This window comes from Mustela lutreola, chromosome 15 (assembly GCF_030435805.1).
Source record: "Mustela lutreola isolate mMusLut2 chromosome 15, mMusLut2.pri, whole genome shotgun sequence".
Classification (NCBI taxonomy): domain Eukaryota; kingdom Metazoa; phylum Chordata; class Mammalia; order Carnivora; family Mustelidae; genus Mustela; species Mustela lutreola.
The window spans coordinates 25,470,492-25,494,600 of NC_081304.1; the positions used below are offsets into that span (position 1 = coordinate 25,470,492).

Consider the following 24,109-nt stretch of genomic DNA (forward strand, 5'->3'; position numbering starts at 1 on the left):
ACATCAAAAAAGACTTTGATACCCCAATATGAGAATCACAGTGTAGACCCCTAGGGTTTTGTGGAAAGGCCATCTGCATGGGAGGATTATATGCTGTTTGAAAAACAGCTTCTGTATGCCACAGGGCTCTGGTCGAGGCAGAGTACCTAAGTAGGGACATCAGGGGATGACGTGACTGGAGTTGCCCATCACGAGCTGGGTTCTGACAGACCCTTCTTGTTTCCACGAGTCTCCTTCAAACGGAGATGCCCAGGTTTCTGGTCATTACATTGCCCTAGATCTCTCTTGGATGTCCGCTGATGTGTCGATCACTGTTCCTCCCATGAACCATGTCACTCAGCCAAGAACACTCACTTCCAGCTGGAGGTGGCCAGAGACCAGTGTAACAGGACACCCCTTACCCTCATCTCATGACTCAGACAGTAGGCTTGCTGGCTATAGAAATTTTCCTAAAGTGTGGTCCATGGACCTTTGCTCTGGATAGGGGGGCTCCCTCGAGGTCTACAAGTGGTCCGCAGGTGGTGGAGATCTCCAGGAAAAAAAAAGGCTGGAATGATTTTACTCATAGCATTCAAGCGCAAAAACTGATGAAGATTTTCACAACAATCCCATTATGTCCTTAATAACTGTCACATTTTTCAACATTGTGCCATGAGCTGCAAGGTTTGCTTTTGGTCGATCCTTCTTGGCAGTTTGTCGCAGGCGATATATTTTCATGTCATTTATGGGTTTTGGTTATTAGTTTTGTAATGTGTAATATCCTCAACTCAAATAAGTCAATGGCTCAAAAGTGGCTCATTAAAGCTCGAGAAGAGTGATGAAAATAGTAATCCAAATACTACAAGTGAGCACAGTGTTATAAAAGTAAATAGCGAGCAAAAATCTAGTTCGAAAAAAATGTAAATCTCTAAGAACTGGAGCACATGTGATGATTTCACACAAGCAAATGAGAAAGGAAAGTGTAAATACTGAGCTTGATGTTAAAAACCCAACACTGAACTTCACCGGACCAGCTAACCAGCCCATCTTAATCCCCAGTGTGTTATGTGTTATGAAACTTTGTCAAATAGTGGCATAAAGCCATCAAGATTTTAACATCATTTTTAAACAAAGCACAGTGACCTTTCTGGTAAACCATTAATGCTTTCTTCTTTTTTTTTCCCTTCCAGAACAAGAGTAAAATAAGCTTTCCAGGACAAAATTGATGGATTTTTCCCCCCACTAAAGGCAAGAAGAAAAACAAAATGACGCAGGCAGCATTGAAAATCGCACTCCTCTTAGTCAAACATGGATACAAGTAATGTTATCTGAGAAGCTTGTGGAAGAACTGTTTATTCACGACACATTTTTCCCAGAAAGAAAGCAGAACCAGCTTTTGGCAAATGTCCTTTATCAAATGACAGTGTTGGACATCACATAGTAGCAGATGCATACATTATAAGAAAATAATTCGGTTTTAATAAACCCAGCCATCTCACCCTCCTTGTTAAAAATTGAACATTCCTGCTCCTCTAAGGTTAGGTTCGGACTATCACAGATGAACATACCGCCATCTGAGCAAGCTGTGAAAGATCTTGGAACTTGTCTCAAGTGATTGGTGATTTTATTTTATTTTAAGATTTTATTTATTAATTTGACAGACAGGATCGCAAGTAAGCAGAGAGGCAGGCAGAGAGGGGGTGGTGAAGCAGGCTCCCCGCCGAGCAGAAAGCCCATCTCGGGTCCCGAACCCAGGATCCCGGGACCATGACCTGAGCCGAAGGCAGAGGCTTCAACCCACTGAGCCACCCCGATGCCCCATGATCGGTGATTTTAAGAAAGGGTTTCAACTCATCTCTTTTTTCAAACCTTCCTATAGGCCCATGTGTGTGACATGGGTTTAAATTAATGACATGCAGGGGCGCCTGGCTGGCTCAGTTGGAAGAGCATGCAGATCCTGATCTTGGGGTCACAAGTTTGAGCAACACGTTAACTATAGAGATTACTTAAGTAAATAAACTTAGGGGGAAAAAAATCCCATTTAAAATCAATAATGTGCAGAGTCTAACCATACTTAGGATGTGTGTGGTTCATGTATCTGAGAAAAGCATTTGATAACTATTAGTTTTATCACTAAAAATGCCTGCTTCAGGAAAAAGATTCTTTGCTTACATGAATTATTTCATGAATCATGATATGGATTGAAAAGATGGTTTAGGGTTGCCTAGGTGGCTCAGTTGGTTAAGTGTCTGCCTTCAGCTCAGGACGTGATCCCAGGGTTTTGGGATCAAGTCCCATGTGGGGCTCCTTGCCCAGTGGGAACTCTGCTTCTCCCTCTACCCCTCTCCCCTGCTCATGATCTCTCTTTCTCTCTTATGTTGTCTCTCTCTCTCTCTCTCAAAAAAGTAGATAAAATCTTAAAAAAAAAAAAAAAAAAAAAAAACCTAGAAGAAAGAAAAGACGGTTTGGCAATCACTGCTGAGAGAGCACCAGCAAAGGTCCCCTCTAAGGAAGAAAGAGGCTGTGCCTGAAAGCCAGTTTCTATCTGTTTCCCGATCCCCCCCCCCCATTTTGGCAACGTCAGCGATTGTCCCCCAATATCCCTTGTCCCCTTCTCTTTCAATTTTTACCAGGATGCATCACCACTCAGAATTAAAACTCCATTTCGCATCATCCCTTTCAGCTAATTGTGGTCATGTGACAGTGTCCTGGCCAATGGGATGTGAGCTGAAGTATGACTTGCAGGTCTTCATAGGGAGTGGGCATGCCTTTCCACTCCACTTTCCTTCAATTCCTGCTCGGAATCTCTCATGTCATGGTGAGCCACCCTGAAGCATGCCAGTGAGGGCAAGACCTAAGGGTAGCAGAACAGTAAGATAGGAGAAGCCTGTATCTCTGGACAAACTAATCGAGGGAAGAACCATCTTTTACACCTAGACCACCTATCTCAGGAATACCATCCAGAAGAGAAATTGATTTCTTTCTTGTTTAAGCCACTGTTATTTTGGATCTCTGTAATGAACAGCTAATAGTGGCACTTAAGACCCATTCTAAGATCTTAACATGGCATTCTGCTCAATGTCTGTATTGCCCAGACATAACCAGACTATTACAGACTGTTGGGGATCAACTTAGCCAAATTACTTAAAACCAAACTGCGTTGCAACTGCTCCATTATGTCTCAACACTGGATGATTTCTGTTTCTGCACAGAATGGAATCAATGCCATATTATTAAGATTAATATAAAACCATATCCAAATATTACATCAGAACTTAAAGAATTCTTTCTAGAGTCAAATTCAACCAAGGAGAGGATTACAACTGCGTCTGCCACTCTCTCTCTCTAAGTGAAATAATCTTCCAACTTTTAGAAGGTTTGTCACTATTGACCTAGTGTCCGGAAGAGTGGAAAAGAGTCTGCAGGGAGAAACAGCGCCGTGATTTCTGGATTCTTCTTTGGTCCAAATCCACAACCATCTGACAGCGACCAAACATTTGCTGCCATTTCTAATGACCTGTAATTGTGGTTTAGGATTTTCTAATTTAGTACAAATAAGGAGTAAGAAAAGAACTGACAGGATGTGTAAACCCTTACGGCCTCTTGTCTCAGGGCATAGACACCGGGGCAGAGATTTTCAGAAAGTACTATCCTTCTCAGGATACAAAACAGTTATCTTTCATATTACTTGTACAAAGCTGCATTTTTTTTTTTTTTTTTTTTTTTTTTACTATTTTAGAAACACCATGTTCTTTTAAAATTTGCTTAAATGTGGTGGTTGGTGTGTGAGCTCAATGCCTATTAGGGGATTGCTGATGTAAGAGTGTGAGAAATATTCTTCCAAGTTGCCTAAGATTGCCGGCACATTCCAGGGTAGATAAAGAAATCCCTAAAGCAAAGGCAGGGAGGCTCCTAAGACCTGGCATCCCGGCTTATCCAGAGCAGACCCACGGGCCAGCTGGACTGACCATCCTCGCCTCTCCCGCTGGGTCACGAGCTCCCGCTCACACAATGTCCCATCTGCTCCACTCCAAGTCCAATGTGGGAGGTATCAGTGTTCCCATTTTACAGAGGAGAACCCAGAAGCCATGGGGAGCTTCCCCCACAAAGCCACCCAGCTTGTGAGAGAGGAGTGAGGACAAGAACCTATGACTTGTCACGCTCCCCAAAAGGTTCTTCCTTGAAAAAGCACCTAACTAAATCCCAAACGTGGCTATGGTTTCCTTGGGACTTACTGAGTACCAGGCCCCTTTGCTTATGTCGCTCCAACCTTTACAACAGCTCTGTAAGATAGAGAGATCCTTAGCTCCACTTTACAAACAAAGAAACTGAGGCTCAGAGAGGTTAGGTAACTTGCCCTGGGTTGCATTGCTAGGGAGTGGTAAAACTGGTCTCAGTGTTTGACAGCCAAGGGCGGGCTTTTAACACCCCACCCCCAGACCTACATCTCTTGGGTTCTGGGTTCTTCTATCCCTAAAATCTGGATCCTTGGGCTCGGATCCGCGCAGAGCTCTCCTTGATCCTGGCCAGCCACCTCTACCTCTACGAATCCTCCTCCTCGAAACCTCGAATCCTCAAATCCTCGAGTGCTCGCAGCAGCTTCCTACTCCTCTCCCTGCTCCCGCCCTTCTCCAAAAGGCCTGGGTGGTCTTCTGGGCGCATGCCTGCTCTTTCCAACCCCCTCTGCGCTCCCCCCTCCACACACACGCCGTCGGACCCTGCCCCCTGCCCCGGCAGTGACCCCCTTCGCCTGGGCAAGGCCTTAGTCCTTGCTTCCCCTGGGGCCCAGCCTCCCTGGCTCCCGCGCCTACAGCTCCGGGCTCCAAACGTGCGGGCCCTTGGGCGTTGCCCCCTCCTACGCCGCATCCCTCCAGCTCGAGTCCCATCCCCTCCCCCCCACCCGCCCCCGCCCGGATTCCCTCTGCCTGCGTCCTGTCCAGCTGGATTCCCCACCCAACTCCCGCCTGGATCCTGTCGCCAGGATCTCCAGCGCCCCACCCCCATCTGGCCCACCTAGATCTCCCTCAACTCCCCGCGGTCCCTTCCTGGGCCCCGAGGGCCCGAAGGGCGGAATGAGCTCACCGAGACCCCGGCACCCCTGGGGTCCTGGCCCCCTCCAGGTGAGCTCACCCTGGCCCCACCGGGCCCAGTTTTCCTTGGTTTGAATCTTGTGCCTAGAGGGCTACCTTGGCTCATTATACACACACACACACACACACACACACACACACATACGTTTCCATCACCCACCCTGCTCTGGCCAGTCACTGTGTCCAGTCACTCATTTTCTTCCATGTCTCTACAATCCGGGGGCCGTCCTGCCTGTCTTCGCTGTGTCCCGCTTGCATTTCGGAAATGGGCCCCCACCCCACCCCCCGTCCCCAGGAGGGCTCTCAGGCAGCGTGCCCAGGGCCCCTCAGTGCACAGGGCTCCCCTCGCGGCCAGGTCCAGAAACCTTGCACCGCGGGAGCCCCGTGACCTTGCACACCCTCCGGGGGTTTCAGGGGCGATTTGAAGCCTTCCTTGCCTCCTGCCCCTCCTCTGCCTGGAGCATTCTCCTCTCCACCTACTGGCCTCCTTTCTCATCCTTCAGAGACTCACCCTGGCTACCAGCTCTGCAGAAAGCCGGCTCTGACCCGCCAGCCCGCATCAGGCTTCCACAGGACCTACACTTCTCCTAGATAGCCCAGGCCCTCCCCCATCCCACCCTCCCGCTCTGAGCAGCTCTGGGAGGATCAGGGCTGTCTGTCTGTCTGTCGTGTCCATCCTGGCTCCGCCAGCAGCCCAGAGCCTGGGATGCAGTAGATGCTCAGTGAATCTTGTAGGAGCTGAATGGAGGTGCTCTAGAGTGCTTGGGCTCAGACTTCCAGTCCCAACCCTAGCCCCTCCTTTAACAGCCCTGTGACTCAGTCTCCTCATTCCTGAAATGGGGATAATAATAGATCTTTCTCATAGGGTTGCTGTGAGAAGTTAAAGCACTTAGAACAGGAGCTGGCATAAGGAAGCCTGTGTCATACGTTAGGTAATATGTAATTACTATGAATCTCCTTTGTGTTTTCGGTTTACTGTCCCTTGTACATATCTCTTCCACTAACAGATAAAACTGGCAGTCTTCTTCCTTGTAGGGCCCAACCTAATCTTTTCTCAATTCCTGACTCCTTAGGGCCCTGCCCAACACATGGCATAGGGCATCCTGCCCCTGGAATTGAGTATTCTGTGAAGTTCGCCTACCCAGCCCCAGTCAGCATCCTAAACCCTGACACTGTTCCCACTTGTTTCCCCTCTCCTGAAAGTTCATGTGCCCCTGAAAGCCAGACCCCAGTCCCCAATCACTCAAGGGCAGTTGCAAAATCCAACGGGAGAGTTTCTGTCTTCTGTCACACCTTGCATCCCAGGGTAGAGCTGCCAGCCCTCAGCCCAAGCTCAGAAATTCCAAAGTTCCGAGAGCTCTAGAAAGAGCTGGACTTGGAGAGAGGAGCCCTGTCCCCTCGTCCTGGCTCTGCCACTGAACGGCTGTGTGACATTGGGCAGGTTACGTTAGCTCTCTGAGACTTACTCTCTAAGCCTGTAAAGTGGGAATCATCGGCCCCCGCTGCCCTCATAGAGTTGTCCCGACGTTCAATTGCACAAACCAGAAAAAAGGCACATTGTAAATGGAGGTTGAGTGAAGAAAGGCAAAGCAAAGTCACCATGAGGTTGGAAGTGGGGAGCGGGACCAAGTCTGCAAATGGCTCTAGTCAGGGCTGTGCCAAGGGTGTGGCCACTGGGCTGCGGGCTGGGCAGCTCTTATGAGGTGGGGTTGATTGGGGATAAAGTCTTAAGCCTCCGAGCTTTGCCCAGAGTCACTCAAGGACTTCTGTTTGGCAATTGTCTCCCTGCCACCTGCTCACCATTTCTCCCAAACTATCTTCAAGTGCGCCTGAAGGCCCCACACTCCCACTGAATGCCGATGCCCAGAGGCCCTGTCATGTCTGGCTGGCAGCTCCAGCTCTCTCTCCCTTCCTCCCCCTGAACTCCAGCCCAGCTGAATGAGGAATTCCTAACATTAGTCATGATTCTTTTAGTGGTAAGTGCCAAGAGCCTAACTCAAAGTGGCTTACGCAGAAAATTAAGGATGTTTGGCTTACTGAACCCAGAAGTCCAAATACAGCTGGGTCTATGGGCTAAATGATATCAAGAGGACTCAGTTTCTCTGTATCTTCTTTTTCCTTTCCTCTAAAATGGCTTCCTGTGCCCTGAGACAGTCCGGCTCCATGGGGTGGTCTCAAGCAACCCCAGGTTTATTTTCCAAAAGTTAAGCAACCCCAGGAGAAAAACAGTTTCTTTCACAATAGTTTCAGAAAAAAAAAAATCCCAGTGTTGACCTATATTGGGCTGACTTGAGCCCTTCACAAACCAATGACGGTGGCCAGGCGAAAGAAATAGGCTAGATGACCTGGGCACGTGCCCACACCAGCAACACATGGACCAAGTGTGGGGGAGGGGCAGCTCCCCCAAATAAAATCTGGACGCTATTTCTGGAGGAAAGAGGAATGAAAGCAAGGGAAGGCAGAAGCCATAGATGTCGAAAATATCCTGCCCCTTGGCTGCTAGCATATATACACACACATACTTTTTCCATACACATAATTTTTATAAGCTTTTTTGTCACCATGTTTTTTTCTTCTTGTTTGGAAATAATTTCAAATTTACACAGAAGTTCCAAGAATAGCACAGACATTTTTTTCCCCTAAAGCGTCTGAGAACAAATTTTCAACATGATGTCCCATCGCCCTGGAATAGGATAAATCCTGGGAGCAGTGACGTTCTCCTAAATAACCACGAGGCAACCACAGAAATTAGAGATGCATTATTTTAATTTATTCACATCTCACCATTTGTCCCAATATTGTTGTCTGTGGCCAAAAGATCCAATCTAGCATCATAATTTAGATTCAAGTTGCGCATTTGCAGGCAGGAGCGTCACAGAAGTGATGCTGTGGTCTCACGGCTCCTTATCGGGTGATGCATGATTTCCCTTTCTCCCATTACTGACGATGCTCACTTTGATGGCTTAAGATGTTGTCTGCCAGGTTTATCTATTGTAAGGTTATCCCTTTCCCTAGTTTAATGTTTTCTCATGGGGAGGTACTTTCTAAAGTACTATGCAAACTCCCATTTGTCATCCAACTTGGATATTAATTTTAGTAGCCCTTGCTCTCTCTTGGCTGAAATATTGTTATTATGATAGTTGCCAAATAGTGACTATCTAGTTCCACCATCCCTTCTGTTATTCTACTCAATGGAAATCTTCATCTTTTCTTCATTTATTTCTTCATTTATTTATATCAGTGTTAATATTATTTCTTTTGATGTCCAAATTGCCAGATTCTGTCCAGATTCAGAACCTCTTCAAGCTGACATCTGTGTCTTTTGGATTTGTCCCAGTTATGGACTGAATTATGTTCCCCCAAAGTTCTTGTTGAAGCCCTAACCCTCCATGCGACTGCATTTGGAGATGGGGCCTGTAAGGAGATCATTAGGTTAAATGGGGTCAAAAGGGTGGGCCCCTAAACCAATAGGACTGGCGTTCTTATAGGAGGTGAAAGAGACACCAAGATGGCCAGAGGAAAGGACATGTGAGGACACAACCAGAAGGCTGTCATCTGAAAGCTGGGAGAAAGGCCTTAGGAGAAACCAAACCTGCCAGCACCTTGATCTTGGACTTCTAGCTTCCAGAACAGTGAGAAAATAGATTTTTCTTGTTCTAGCCCCCTAACCTGCAGTATTTTGTTCTAGCAAACTAATATAGTCCCTATTGTTCTTTGAACAATTCCTTCCTTTGTGGTACAAGATGCCCCAGTCTCATTTTGTATTTTCCCTGTCCTGGGCCTGGAGTCAGACATTTCTTCAAAGACTTCTGGTTCCTTTTAGTGGAAAGGGGTACTTAGAAGCCAAGATGTAGGTGCTAAGTGCTCATTGCTTTTAGAATGTCACTGCTTCTAACCCTTCTCAAAGGACAGAACTAGGGAATACATACACCTAGACATGTTCCCATCTACATGTATTTATTTGTTTATTTTTATACATCAAAAACTATAGATTGATTCAGATACCCTCCAATTCTAATCCAAAACCACAGGGTTCATTCTAGCTTTCTCCTTTTGCTTACATGTAATGTCCTCCAACAAGAAACCTGACTTCCATTGTCTTTAGTATATTTACTTCTTTGATCTAGTCCCCTGTTTGTAACAAATCCCCATTTCTGCTGCCGCTTCGTCCTCATGTGGATCCTATCCACTCTCTGCACTGGGCTCTGTTATCTCATTCCAGGCAACTCTCTGCAGAACTGCCTTTCCCATGCCACTCAGGCTGACTCCTCACACTTGGTTACCCCCCTCTGTGGATGCCCTCCTTACTTTTCTTAATCTGACACCCCCACATAGCCACCCCATATACAAGGAATACTTCTTAAACATACCATGGTATGTTTATGACCATGTCATAACATGGTTATGAACATGGTATGTTTATAACCACATACATGGTTATGTCACGACTGTGGCTTCCCAATTCTAGGTCATCCCCACACAGGGATGCCCTCCTCACCCAGGCTCTAATAAATTGGATGGAACCATTCCAATGCATGGACCCTTATCACCCTTTTCAGACTGACTGCCCATGCCAGCCACCCCCTCCCTGAGGTGGTTGCTCTCATCTCCTTCCTCTGGCTCTGATACCTTCCTCTGGACCACTGTGGCTTCCACTACTACAACCACTGGCGCCTACTTTGCTCTGTCCTACTTAATGATTTTAGGGCAAAATTGTTCATGTAGAGAAGGGAAAGCAAAGGAAAGGAAGGAAGTGAAAGGAAAATAAGGGAAAGATGGAAGGGGAAAGAGACAGGAAGAGGAATTTTAAAAACTGAGGTATAGCATACTTACGTTGAAGTGCAGAAATCTGGGCACCTGGTGGCTTAGCTGGTTAAGTGTCTGTTTCTTGCTCAGGTCATGATCCTGGGGTCCTGGGATGGAGCCCCATGTCAGGCGCTCTGCTCATCGGGGAGTCTACTTCTCTCTCTCCTCCTGCTTGTACTCTCTCTCTCTCTCACTCAAATAAATAAATAAAATCTTTTTTTTTTTTTTTTAAGTGCACAAATCTTGGGGCACCTGGTTGGCTCAGTGGGTTAAGCATCCAACTCTTGATTTCAGCTCAGGTCAAGATCTCAGGGTTGTGATATCATGCCCTTGATCAGGCTCCACACTGAGCACTGAGTGTGAAGCCTACCTGAGATCCTCTTTCTCTCCTCTCCCTGACCCTCTGGCCCTTCCCCCACCTCTCACTCACACTCGAACACACACACTCTCTCTCTCTCTCTCAAATAAATAAATAAAGTGCACAAATCTTAATAGCATACTTCTTGAGCTTTTACTAAGTGGAATTTTGCCAACACCCTAGAAGTCTCCCTCATACACCATCTGATTATTGCCCTCCCCAAGATAACTAACTTCTAGCACTATGGAATAATTTTGCTTATTTTTAAACATTATGTAAATGAGATGCATAGTTTATTCTTTTGTTTGTGACTAACTTCATTGACTCAATGTTATGTTTGTGAGATTTGTCCATGTTTTTGCGCATTGCAGTAGATGGTTCTTTGGCATTGCTGTATAGTATTCCATTGAATGAATATTCCACTATTTATCTACCCATTCCATTACTGATGGTTACTTGGATTCTTTCTAGTTTTTTTTTTTTTTACCATTTGGAGTAATGTGGCTAAACTCAACCCTGCAATGCCCTTTTGGTGCATACATGTGTGCATTTCTATTGGATTTCTATTGGATACATATTTGAGGATGGAATTATTGAATTATAATGAAAGCATATGCTCAGTTTTTGTAGTTATTGCCAGGATTTTTGTAAAGTGTGGTACAAATTTTCCTTGTCCCAGCAATGTGAGAGTTCCATTGGCCCCATCTTTACCAACACTTAGTATTATCAGTCTTTTAAATTTTAGTTGTTCTGGTGAATGTGTAGTGGTATTTCCTTGTGGTATTAATTTGCATTTCTCTGATAACTCTGTTGAATGCCTTTAGGGTTATATATTAGCTATCTGTATACCTTCTTCTATGAAAAGTATGTTGTCCTTCCCATTTTTTAAAATGAAATTGTCTTTTTCTCTTATTTTATTTATTTATTTATTTTTTTAAAGATTTTATTTATTTGACAGACAGAGATCACAAGTAGGCAGAGAGGCAGGCATATAGAGAGTGAGAGAAGGAAGCAGGCTCCCTGCTGAGCAGAGAGCCCGATGTGGGACTCGATCCCAGGACCCTGAGATCATGACCTGAGCCGAAGGCAGCGGCTTAACCCACTGAGCCACCCAGGCGCCCTTCTCTTATTTTATAAGATAATTTTAATATATTCTGGATACAAGATCTTTGACAGATACATATATTGAAAATATCTTTCACTCTGTGGCTTGCCTTTTCACTCAATCATGTCTTTTAATAAATTTAAGTCTTTGATTTTACAAAGATACAATCTTTTCTTTATGGTTAGCTATGCATGTTATTTAAGAATTCTTTGCCTAATTCTAAAATAATGGGTTTGTTTTCTTTTGCTATTCTCCACTGTTTTTTTCTAGAAGCTTTCTTTTTCTTTTACTGTGCACATTTTTTTTTAAATGTAGTTTTAAGTTTTGCCAAGGATATATATGTACATGGTTTAAGAGGCAAAGAGCTTACTGGGCATGTAAAGAAAAATAGCAGTCCCAGATCCCTTCATACCTATTTCTTGCTTCCCCAAGTCATGATTTTCCATTCAATCAACTGATTTTATTTTTTTGAGAGAGAAATTGTATCTAAATAACAAGCCTTTGTTGCCAATTCTTGATTTTTCAGTTGTGGCCGTTCTCTTTTGACTTCCAGGATAGAAGATGAGGATTTAATTCTTTTTAATTCCTTGCCTCTACCACACTTGATCACACTTCCAGTCCCACCCAACCTGTCAATGTGGTTATATGATGGTGTGGGTTAGACCAGTTTTCTGTGCTTACCCTATTATGACCATGTAATTGTTATTCACGTCTGCACTGTATGCTGTACTATAATCACTTTTGCTCTTTATTCTAGAGTTAGTAGTTGTCTTTTCATTGTTGCTGTTGGTGTTCATTTAGTTTTCTAATTAACGACCACTATTTCAACCCCACTTGTCCAAATCCCTTGCTATAACGTTTGGACACATGACGTATTCTGTCAGTTTCCTTTTCTTGAAGCAATCTCTCCTGCAGACCATGGATCCATCCCAATCCCATGTCTCTATAACCCTCATGAACCCCCATGAACCTTCCACCAACCTCCTTAGGGTTTCCTTTGCTTCTCTCCTACATCTATCCCCTCTTTTCCTGAAGGCTATATCTTCCTGTTTCTTGTCTTATTCTCTTGTTTTTAGAAGTACATCCTCCAACAGGTTCTAGAGAAGGTGTGCAATGGAGATATAATTTCTGAAACTTCAAATATCTGAAAATGTCTCTAATCTACCCTCACACTCAACTGATCATTTTATTGGGTATATAGTTCCACGAGACAAATGGTTTTCCTTCATATTGCAAAGGTATATTTCTATTGTCCTTTCCATTTGTATTAAGGATAGACCTAGGATGAATTTTACTTTTTTCTTTTTTTTTTTAAGACTTTATTTATTTATTTGACAGACAGAGATCACAAGTAGGCAGAGAGGCAGGCAGAGAGAGAGAGAGAGAGAGAGAGAGAGAAGGAAACAGGCTCCCCGCGGAGCAGAGAGCCAATGCAGGACTCAATCCCAGGACCCTGAGATCATGACCTGCACCGAAGGCAGAGGCTTTAACCCACGGAGCCACCCAGGCACCTCATAGGATGAATTTTCTTTATAGTTTGAGGTAAGAATCAAAGTTTTCTTTTCCCCCAAAATGGATAATAAATTTATCCAGTACCATTTATCGAAAAGGTCATTTCTTTTCCCATATCATATCATTGGACCTCTTAAGTGTGGATCTGCTTCTGGACACTCCACTGTATTTTTATCAATCTATTTAACTATAAGTTTTAACTGTTTTATTGTTTTAATTTTTGTAGCTTTGAAATAAGTTTTCCTAGCAGCTAGTTTATGTCCTTCACCTTCATAGTTCTTTTTTTTTTTAAAGATTTTATTTATTAATTTGAAAGAGAGAGAGAGAGACAGCACAAATTGGGGGAGGGTCACAGAGAAAGGGAGAAGCAGACTCCCCACTGAGCAGGGGGCCCAATGTGGGGCTTGATCCCAGGAACATGACCTGAGCTAGGGGCTGACACTTAACTGGTTGAGCCACCGAGATGCCCCAACTTCGTACTTCTTTAAGACCATCTTTGTTATCTTTTGCTTTTTGAATTTCTATGTAAATTTTAGGATCAACTTATCAATTTCCTCCAAAAAAGCCTTCATAAATATTTCATTGAGTTTTAAAAAAACTAAGAGCTTTGAAATTTAATTCACATGCCATACAAATCATCCACTCAAATAAGTGGATAGATTCAGTGGGTTTTATTACATTCACAGAGTTGTGCAAACATTTGCACAATAAATTTTATAGCATTTTCATCACCCTTCGAGAAAACTCAATGTCCGCTAGCAATCACTCCTTCCCACTCAAACCCTAGGCAATCATTAATTCCATTTTCTGTCTTTATCAATTTGCCTATTCTGGACTTTTCACATAAATGGGATCATGAAATATGTGGTCTTTTATGACTTGCTTCTTTCACTTAGTGTAATGTTTACAAAGTTCATCCATGTTGTAGCATGTGTCAGTATTTCACTCTTTTTTATGACTGAATAATATTTCATTGTACAGATGTAGCACATTTTATTTATCTATTTATTCATTAGTTGATGGTCATTTGGGCTGTTTCCATATTTGAGCATTTAATAATTATGCCACTGTGAACAGTCATGTGCAAATTTTTGTGTGGACATAGTTTGGTTTTGTTTTTAAGATTTTACTTACTGATTTGTCAGAGAGAAAGCACAAGCAGGGAGAGCAGCAGGCAGAGCAGGCAGAAGGAAAAGCAGGCTCCCGCTGAGCAAGGAGCCCAATGCAGGACTTGATCCCAGCACCCTGGGATCATGACCTAAACTGAAGGCAGATGCTTAAACATCTGAGCCACCCAGGTGTCCCTGTGTGGACATGTTTTCATTTCTTTTGGGCATATACCTAAGATCGGAATTGCTGGATCACATAGCAATGTTACATGTGTCCTTTGTAGAAACTGACCAATGGTTTCTACCCAACTGTTTTCCAAAGACGTTTCACCATTTTTAATTGTAACTGGCAGTGTATTAAGTTTTATTAAGGTTGAATAGAATCTGTTAGCCAGTTGAGGGAAGAACTGACCACTTTGCAATATTGACACTATTAATGAACATAATATATCCCTATTTCTTTTTTATAAAGTCTCTTTTCGGGGTGCCTGAGTGGCTCAGTTAAGCATCCAACTCTTGATCTCAACTCAGGTCTCGATCTCAGGGTTGTGAGTCCCATGTTGAGCTCCATATTGGGTCTAGAGCCTACTTAAAATAATAAATACAGGGGCGCCTGGGTGGCTCAGTGGGTTAAAGCCTCTGCCTTCGGCTCAGGTCATGATCCCAAGGTCCTGGGATCGAGCCCTGCGTCGGGCTCTCTGCTCGGCAGGGAGCCTGCTTCCTCCTCTCTCTCTCTCTCTGCCTGCCTCTCTGTCTACGTGTGATCTCTGTCTGTCAAATAAATAAATTAAATATTTAAAAAATAATAATAATAAATACATAAATTAATAAATAGTCTCTTTTCCTCTCAGTAATACTCTGTAGATTATAAACATATTTTATCAGATTTTGTTCCTAAGTATTTAGGGTTTTTTAATTAAAAAAATGCTATTGTCAGTGAAATCTTTTTTCATTTTCTAATTGCTTATTGTCAACTTATAAAAATACAGTTGGTTTTGTGTATTGATCTTGTTTCTAGTAACCTTGCTAAATTTATTCTCTCTTCTAGCATACCTATAGATTTTTTGAGATTCTCAACATACATAATCAGGCCATCAACAAATGACTACAGTTTTTTTTTTCCCCCCTTCTCAAATCTCACATCTTATTTCTTTTCCTTGTCTAATTGCAATGGCTAGGGTTTCCCACAGAATTAAATAGAAGTGATGGTGGAGGGCATCCTCCTTTGTTCCCGTGTCAAAATGATAGCTTCTAATACTTTATTAAATGTGATATTTTTTATAGCTTTTTTGTTTGATATTATCAAATTAACAATATTCCTTTTATTCCTAGTTTGCTATGAAATTTTTTTCATGAATAAATGTTGAATTTTTATTGAATTTTTTCACATCTGTTGAAATATGACTTTACTCCTTTATACTTTTAATGTTGTAAATTATATAACAGATTTCCAAAGGTAGAGGCTACCTCACATTCCTGGAATGAACTCAAATTTGTCATGATGCAATATCATGTTCATATAACACTGGATTTTATTGTTATTATTTTGTTTAGAATTTATATCCATATTTTAACAGATATTATTCTGTAGTTACACTTTTGATAATGTCCTAGGTGGATTTTAATATCAAGATTATGTCACCCTCATCCAAAAAGTTAGGAAGTTCTCTCTCTATCTCTCTCTGTCTCTGTCCTCTATTAAGAGTTTGTGTAAAACTGGTGTAATTTCTTTCTTTAATGTTTGGAAAAATTGACCAGTGGAGCCTTACTGGACCTACAATTTTCATTGTAGGAAAATATTTAATTACTGGCAAATATTTCTAACAGACACAGGACTATTCTTTATGTTGTCTTCTGTAAGACTGGTAAGTCATGCTTTTCAGTGAATTTGTACATTTCATCAAAATTTTCAAGTTTATTGGCATAGAGTCATTAAAATATCCTCATAATATTTTAATTGTCTGTAAGATTTATTGTGAGGATATTTTATTCTTGATGGTGATAATTGGTGCCCTTTCTTTCTTTCATGGTCATTCTTGGTATTTATTATTTCTCCCTTCTATTTTATTAGGTTTGTTCTGCTAGGGGGTTTATTTTGTTATTTTAAATGACTTCTCAAACTTTCTTTCTTTCTATGTATGTCCATAAATTTCCCTCTAAGAACTGTTTCAGGTACATCCCAAGTTTAATATATTTTGTCATTATTTATTTAAAATATTTTCTGATAGTAAGCATAATTTTTCTTTAAGTAATAGGTTATTTAGAAATGTGTTGCTTGGGGCGCCTGGGTGGCTCAGTGGGTTAAGCCGCTGCCTTCAGCTCAGGTCATGATCTCAGGGTCCTGGGATCGAGTCCCACATTGGGCTCTCTGCTTAGCAGGAAGCCTGCTTCCTCCTCTCTCTCTCTCTCTCTGCCTGCCTCTCTGCCTACTTGTGATCTCTCTCTGTCAAATAAATAAAATCTTTTTTAAAAAAATGTGTTGCTTAATATTGAAGCATTTGGAGATTTTCAAGTTATCCTTTTGTTACTGATTGCTAGCCCAATTCCATGGTTGACTGAGATCCTACTCTGTATGATTTCCATTATTTGACATTTTCCAAAACTTTATGTGTGACCTAGTATAAGGTCAATTTTGGTAATTGTTCTATGCACATGAACCTGAAGTTATTGGCTACACTGATATATATATATATATATATATATATATATATATATATATATATATCTCATATTGGTTTAAGTTCTCTCTTTGCTCACTTTTTTTTTCCTTCAGCTTTTCTATAATTGCTAAGGGAAGATGTTTTCCTCTATTTCTAGTTTGCTGTCGTGAATAGGTTGGATTTTGTTTAATGTTTTTTCTATATCTGTTGATGTTTTTTTAAGGAAGATCACACAGGTGAAGTGTCATTTTAATCACATCACGAGTGCATACTATCAACCTGACTTATCAATGTTTATGTGAAGCTCGATCATCTGGCTGATTCTCTAACATTAACCTTTCATCCTTTTCCATACTGGACTGTTTGGAGGGAAGTCACCATGCCCACCCACATGTAAGGAGTGGGGAATTATGAGAGTAGAGAACAGTTATGAGTTATGAGAACTTTGAGAACAGAGTATCTCATAAATTAGCTTCTTCTGCCTGAGAGGTTTGTCAAGAACAGTTTTAACATTTTTCGAAGGTTGAAAAATTCAAAAAAAGAATAATATTTTATGATACATGAAAATGGTTTGAAATTCAGATTTCAGAGTCCACAAATAAAGTTTTATTGGAACACAGCTATGTTCACTCATTTACATATTGTCTATGGCTGCTTTTTTTTTTTTAGATTTTTATTTATTTATTTGACAGAGATCACAAGTAGGTAGAGAGGCAGGCAGAGAGAGAGAGAGGGGAGAAAGCAGGCTCCCTGCTAAGCAGAGAGTCTGATGTGGGGCTCCGTCTCAGGACCCTGGAATCATGACCTAAGCTAAAGGCAGAGGCTTTAACCTACAGAGCCACCCAGGTGCCCCTATAGCTGCTTTTCTATGACAACAGGGGAATTGCAGCAGAGGCTGTGACCTTTGACATCTAAGATATTCACTATCTGGCCCTTTACAGGAAAATTTTGCCAACACTTGATCTAAGGTTTAAAATATGGATCTTTAACTTATAACAGTTTTCCTTCAAATGACATTATATCACGTTGTGTAAAAATTAGAAACTGAAAATAGCATAGTCCCGGGGCACCTGGGTGGCTCAGTGGGTTAAGCCTCTGCCTTCAGCCCAGGTCATGATCTCAGGGTCCTGGGATCGAGCCCCACATCGGGCTCTCTGCACAGCAGGGGGCCTGCTCCCTCAGCCCCCCCCGCCTGCCTCTCTGCCTACTTGTGATCTCTCTCTCTCAATCTGTGTGTCAAATAAATTTTTTAAAAAATAGTATAGTCCCATTTCCCCCTCTAATAGTATGTGTCATTACACATTTCATTTCTACATGTTATAAGCCCCACAATATATTTTATTCTTTTTTATTTAAATAGTTAGTTGTCTATTAAACAAATTTTTAAATATCAAAAATATATTTTATATTATAAAATATATAAAAATATATTTTATATTTAACCACATATTTTCCATTTCAGATTCTATTTATTCCTTTGTGTAGATCCAAATTCCATCTGCCGTCATGCTCCTTGTGCCTGAAAAACTTTAACATTTGTTAGAGTGCTGGCTGACAAATGATAAAGTTCCTTCACTTTCGTGTGTGTCAAAAAGTTTTTGTTTCACCTTCTTTTTCAAGATATTTTCTCTAAGCTTAGAGATTTAGGTTGGATAGTATCTTTTTTTTTTTTTTAAGTGTGTGTGTGTGTGTTTAAAGATTTTTATTTATTTATTTGACAGAGAGATCACAAATAGGCAGAGAGGCAGGAAGAGAGAGAGGGAAGCAGGCTCCCTGCTGAGCTGAGAGCCCGATGCAGGGCTCGATCCCAGGACCCTGAGATCATGACCCAAGCAGAAGGCAAAGGCTTTAACCCACCCAGGGAGCCACCCAGGCACCCCTAAATAGTATCTTTTTTACTCACAACTTTAAAAATTATGTTCTATTGTCTTCTGGCTTGTGTAGTCTCTGACAATAAGGCTGTGATAATTTTATCTCTTTGTATGTAATGTCCTTTTTCTGCTCTAGTTTCTTTTAATATTTTCTCACTGTCACAGACTTTCAGCAACTTGATTATAACAGACCTCACTGTCATTTTGTGATGAGTGTTGAGATCCTTTGATTTCTGGGTTTCTAGTTTTTGTCAGATTTGGAAAATTTGGGGTCACTACTTTTTCACTTTCCCCTCTCTTTCAGGATTTCCACTAGGATGTTAGAGCACTTGATAGCCTCTCATAGGTCGCTGGTTCTCTTATGTTTTTGGTGTGCTTCTTTTTTTTCTCTCTGTGCTTCCTTTCAGAAACATTCTGCTGAAGGGGCACCTGGGTGGCTCAGTGGGTTAAAGCCTCTGCATTTGGCTCAGGTCATGATCCCAGGGTCTGGGATCGAACCCCACATCGGGCTCTCTGCTCAACAGGGAGCCTGCTTCCCTGTCTCTCTGCCTGCTTCTCTGCCTACTTGTGATCTCTGTCTGTAAATAAAATCTTTTTAAAAAAAAAAAGAAAAGAAAAGAAACATTCTGCTATTATATCATCATACGGCTTTGAGTCTACTGATCTCTTCTTCTGCTATGTCTAATATGCTGTTAATCCCATCTATTCAAACTATATTCAAAACACATTTAGATCGTGTATGTTTCATCTCTTCAATTTGTCAGTCTTTGGGTCATTTCCTTAAAGTAATAATGTGCCTCTTAAGATTTATCTCTGTTTTTAATCTTTAGCAAGTTAACTACAGTGCGCCTGAGTAGGGTTTCTTTGTAATCATCCTATTTAGTTTGAGTCTTATGTCAAGTATAAAGTATTTTTGGCTAGTGTATTTTGGCCAGTAATATTATTTCTACCCCATTATTTCTCTCTTCTCCTTTTTGGAATCCAGAAACATATGTTAGAACTTCTGTTGTGTTGCATGTTACACTAACAGTATTTTCTGTGTCCTCCCATCTTTTTTTTTCTGTGGTGTGCTTCAGTCTAGGTATTTCCTACTGAACTCTCTTCCAGCTCACTAATTCTCTCTTCTGCTCCATCTATACATCAAGATCTGTGTAATAAGTTCTTAATTTTAGTTATTGTATTTTTTCCATTCTAGGATTCCATTTGATTCTTTATTGTTCATTAATCCCAATTCTTTTATGAAAGCCTACAACTTGTTATCTCTTTTATTACACAGTATTATCTTATTTTCAAATCGTGTCTTATGAAAATAGCCAAATTTGAGCGTCAGAAGACCTTACAGTCTACCTAATGCATGATCTCTGTAGTTCTGAGAAGCAAATATTTAAAGTAATTTAAAACAATAAGGCTTAGGTCTATGTGTGTGTGTGTATCTGTCTGTCTGTGGGTGCACACGCATGCACATGTGTGTGTGTGTTTGTAAAGATGACAACAGATAACTGAGGACTTGTTGATGGATGAAAGAAAATGAGGGCGTGTATATAAAAGGCCAATCAGATCTGAACAATGATGAAAAGGTTTTACTACTGACCTTTATAACTATGTAGTTTTTTACATTTGATGTGAGCTCAGAATTGAAAAACAACAACAACAACAACAAACAATGTCCAATAACTCTAATATCTGGGTCTCCTTTGAGGTTGTATTTTCTATGATCTGTTTTTCTCTTAGGTTTCAGGAACTAGTCCCGTTTCTTCACATACATGATGATTAATTTTATTTAATTTGAAGCAATCTCAAACTTATAGAATGGTCCCTAATATAATACAAAAAACAATTTCACTAACTCATCTGGGAGTAAGTTGCCACCATCTCCCAAACACTTCAATGTATGATTCCTATGAAGAAGGACATCCTCCTGGATAACCACAATACCATCATCAAAGTCAGGAAATTAGCACTGGAACATTACTACCATCTAATCCACACCTCCCATTCATGTATCACCAGCGACCCCAATAATGTCCTTGTAGCAAAAGGATCCAGGACAGAATCATATGTTACACGTGGTTCTCAGATATCTCTAGTCTCCTCCAATATGGGATGGTGTTTCAGTCTCTTCTTAACTTTGAGGACACTCTTGTAGATTACAGGCCCGTTGTTTTGTTAGATGATCTCTTACCTTGGACTCGGTCTGGTGTTTCCTCATGATTAAATTCAGGTGGAGCATTTCATGTAAGAATGTCACAGAAATGATACTATGTCTCTCTCCTATTGCATCCTATTGGGTAGGGCATGATTGTCCCATCACTGTGATGTTCACTTTGACTACTTGATCAAGTTGGTGTCTGCCAGCCTTCTCCACTCTAAAGTTACCCTGTTCCCTGTATAATTGACACACATTTTGTAGGAAAGTACTTCGAGAATGTGTAAATATTACATTCCTCGACAGACTTTCCACGTATTCATTTATATATATCAGTATGGAATCGTGGATTTCTATTTTATTCAGTAAGTAAGAATCTATTAATATCATTAATGATTTTGATGCTCAGAAGAACCCCATCCAGCCAATGGAGGTCCTTTCCAGCTAGCTTCTGTACTCTTTTGATATGTCTCCATCATTCTTTTAGTACTTATTTTTGGAAGAGTTTTATTGAGCGTAATTCACATACCATACAATTCACCCATTTACAGTGTACAATTCAGTGGCTTTTAGTACATTCACAGATGGGTGCCGCCATCACCACAGTCAATTTTAGAAGAGTTTCAACATCTCAAAAGGAAACCTTATAATCTTTAGCTATCTTCCTCATATCCTCCTGTCCCCACTTCGGCCCTAGGCAACCACTAATCTACTTTCTGTCTCTATACATCTCCCTGTTCTGGACTTTCATATGAATGGAATCAAATAATATGTGACATTTCTCACTTAGCATCATGTTTTCAAGGCTCATCCGAGGTGTACCGGGTATAATTATTTCATTCCTCTTTGTGGCTGAATAATACTCCATCCATTGTATGGAGAACATGTTTCGTTTGTTTTCATCAGTTGATGGGCATTTGAGAGTGGTTTCCACCTTTTGTCTATTATGACCAATGTTGCTGTAAACATTCTTGCACAAGTTTTTGTGTGGACACGTGTTTTTATTTGTCTTGGGTATGCTCAGAAATGGAATTGCTGGGTCATATGGTAACTCTGTTTAATCATTTCTGAGTACTTCTTTATTTTCTGGCACAAGATGATTCAGGCTTGTCTTGTACTCTCTCTGCCCCATCCCTGTAATCAGCCATTTCCTGAAAGGAGTCCTGGTTTCTTCTGGTGGACAGTGGTAGTCAGAAATCAAGACTAGAGCATAGCATAACGTATAGAGCTGTCGAATCACTGTGTTATTGTGCACTGTGTTATTGAAACTAATGTTAACTTGGTGTATCAACTGTATTTTAACCAAAAAAAAAGGAAAGAAATCAAGACTTGGGGGCTAGCTATGCTTTTTATTATTAGGATGTCACTGCTCCCAAGCCCTCTCAGTGGGTAAAGCTAGGAAATGTATGCATATATATATAAATGTACATGCATTGACACAAACACACAACATAAACATATCATACACACTTATATCAACACTTATTTCTATACCTATTTACTTTGAAAATCATGAGTTCTCACCAATACCTCCAATTCCAAACCAACACTGTAGGGTTCATTATAGTTTTCTCCCTTCCCATACTTCTAACATCCTTTGCCAGCATTGGGAAACCTGGCTCACTCCCTCAATATATTTCCTTATTGGATTGGTTCCACTATGGGTAACCAATGGCCCATTGCCCCTGCTCCCTATCCTGTGCCCTCCTGGGCTCCAACACTTTACCCCAGGCCACCACCACCACTCTGTTCCCCACATGGATGGGCTCTTCACCTCAACAGGCTCTGATATTCCACACCTTTTGGATGCCCTGCCCTCTCCTTTTCAGGGATGCCCTTCTCATCCCCTGTAGAACCCCCTTCTCAACACTTGGCCACTACCTTTGTCAAATGCCCCTTCGGGGTCCAACCAATCTCCCTCATGGAGCTGGCCTGCACGCAGATATCTTCCTTCCTCCTTGGATGCCTTCTTCCTGCTTGAGTGCTGACATGTGGGTGAGGCTATCTGCTTGCACAATTGAGCTTTGACTCTCTTCTCTCTCTCTCTCTCTCTCTCTCTCTCTCTCTCTCCCCTGCCCCACTGCTGGTCCTGTTCTGGCTGTCCTCCCAAGCAAAGAAGCCCTCCTTACTTCACTTGAGCCCCCAAACCATTGCAGGACCGCTGCATTCCCCACTCCCAACCCCCAGGGTCATCTATCTTGACTTATCCAAAGGCTTCCGGACTGGACTGAATTTCTCTTGAAGGAAAGGGAACTGAAGGGAAGAGGGAAAGGAAGAGGAGGGCAAGGAGGAGGAGGAGAAGACAGCCGCCTGGCAATTTTTTATGGAAAGGCAGACTCTGTGTGGGACAGGTTGTCGAGGCTCTGGTTGATGCCATCTTCCTCCATGGAAAACTTCATTCCTTCTGAAGACAGAGTTCCTTCCAGGGTCCCAGAGTTAAGCCAGATTGGGGCAGGTTAAGGAATGAGCTCACTGGCTGCTGAGACAGCCCTTAGAAGAAGTGTGCTGGGAAGGGAGAACAGAGCCAGGAAGGCGATGTGGGGCTTCAGGGACTCAGGGAGGTGAGAGACTGTAGCCTGTGTCGGTGGGCAGATGGGAAGGAAACCCATCCAGTGGGAGATGCAGGCAGCACCCCGAGAACTGGGGGTGGGGGGCGGGGGCAGGAGTGGGGGCGGGGGGCGCCTGAGCCCGGGGAGGCGCCTGAGCCCTGGGAGACGGGCTTTGGCCAGGAGAGGGGACCACCTCATAGGGTGAGGAAAGGAAAGACTCAGGCCTGCCAGGTGTCCAGGACTTTGGCTGGGACCCTGCCTGCATCTCTGTTCATCTCTGTGCAGCGGCTGTTTCCTGGAGTGGCTGAGGTAAGCTCACTGCAGAGAAGGGTAAGGGGGGTAGGTGGAGAAGGTGGGCAAGGGAACAGGAGATGCTGGTGGGGAGAGCTACTCAGTGAGGGCGGTGTCAGTGAGGGAGGGGAGCTTGGGGGCAGGAGGGAGCCCAATGAGGGGAAGAGACTGGGGGAGGTTATTAATTGGAAGGGGGCTGGGAGGTCCCATCTCTTTGTCTAGACGGGGAGCACCTGAGAGCAGCAACCATCCCTTCCCCTCTAATAATGATCCCAAGGCAGAGCTTCAGAGACGAGGCCTCTTTTCTCATTCTTTTCCAGAAAGCCAGGGCGAGGGATGGGGGGAGCAGCTAGAGTGTGAGCCCCAGACTTTCTGCCTCGTGGTGGGTGTGGGGAAGTGAGGTTTCCCCCAACCTCTCCTCTCCCCTCCTCAGTTAGGCCTTTGGCCCCAGGCATCCTGGAGCAGGCCTGTGTCCTGGGTGGGGGAATAGGAGTGGGGGTAGGGAATGGGTTGGGGGCTTCTGTCCGCTTCCTTCCATTCCCCATGGGTCAGGCAGGGGGACCAGGCTGGATTTGTTTCCCATTTTGCTCTTGGCTCTTCTGGTGGAAAAATCGAAGCGCTCCCCTTGGTACA

The 24,109-nt window shown here is 42.5% G+C and overlaps 2 non-coding genes across 2 annotated transcripts; both read left to right on the forward strand.

Moving 5' to 3' along the window:
- Window positions 1-19,785: 19,785 nt before the first annotated feature.
- On the forward strand, window positions 19,786-19,865 carry LOC131817232 (small nucleolar RNA U2-19). Its single transcript, XR_009348416.1, has one exon. It is a non-coding gene; the product is annotated as a small nucleolar RNA U2-19 (small nucleolar RNA).
- Window positions 19,866-20,051: 186 nt separating this feature from the next.
- Window positions 20,052-20,121, forward strand: LOC131817229 (small nucleolar RNA U2-30). Its single transcript, XR_009348413.1, has one exon. It is a non-coding gene; the product is annotated as a small nucleolar RNA U2-30 (small nucleolar RNA).
- Window positions 20,122-24,109: the final 3,988 nt, after the last annotated feature.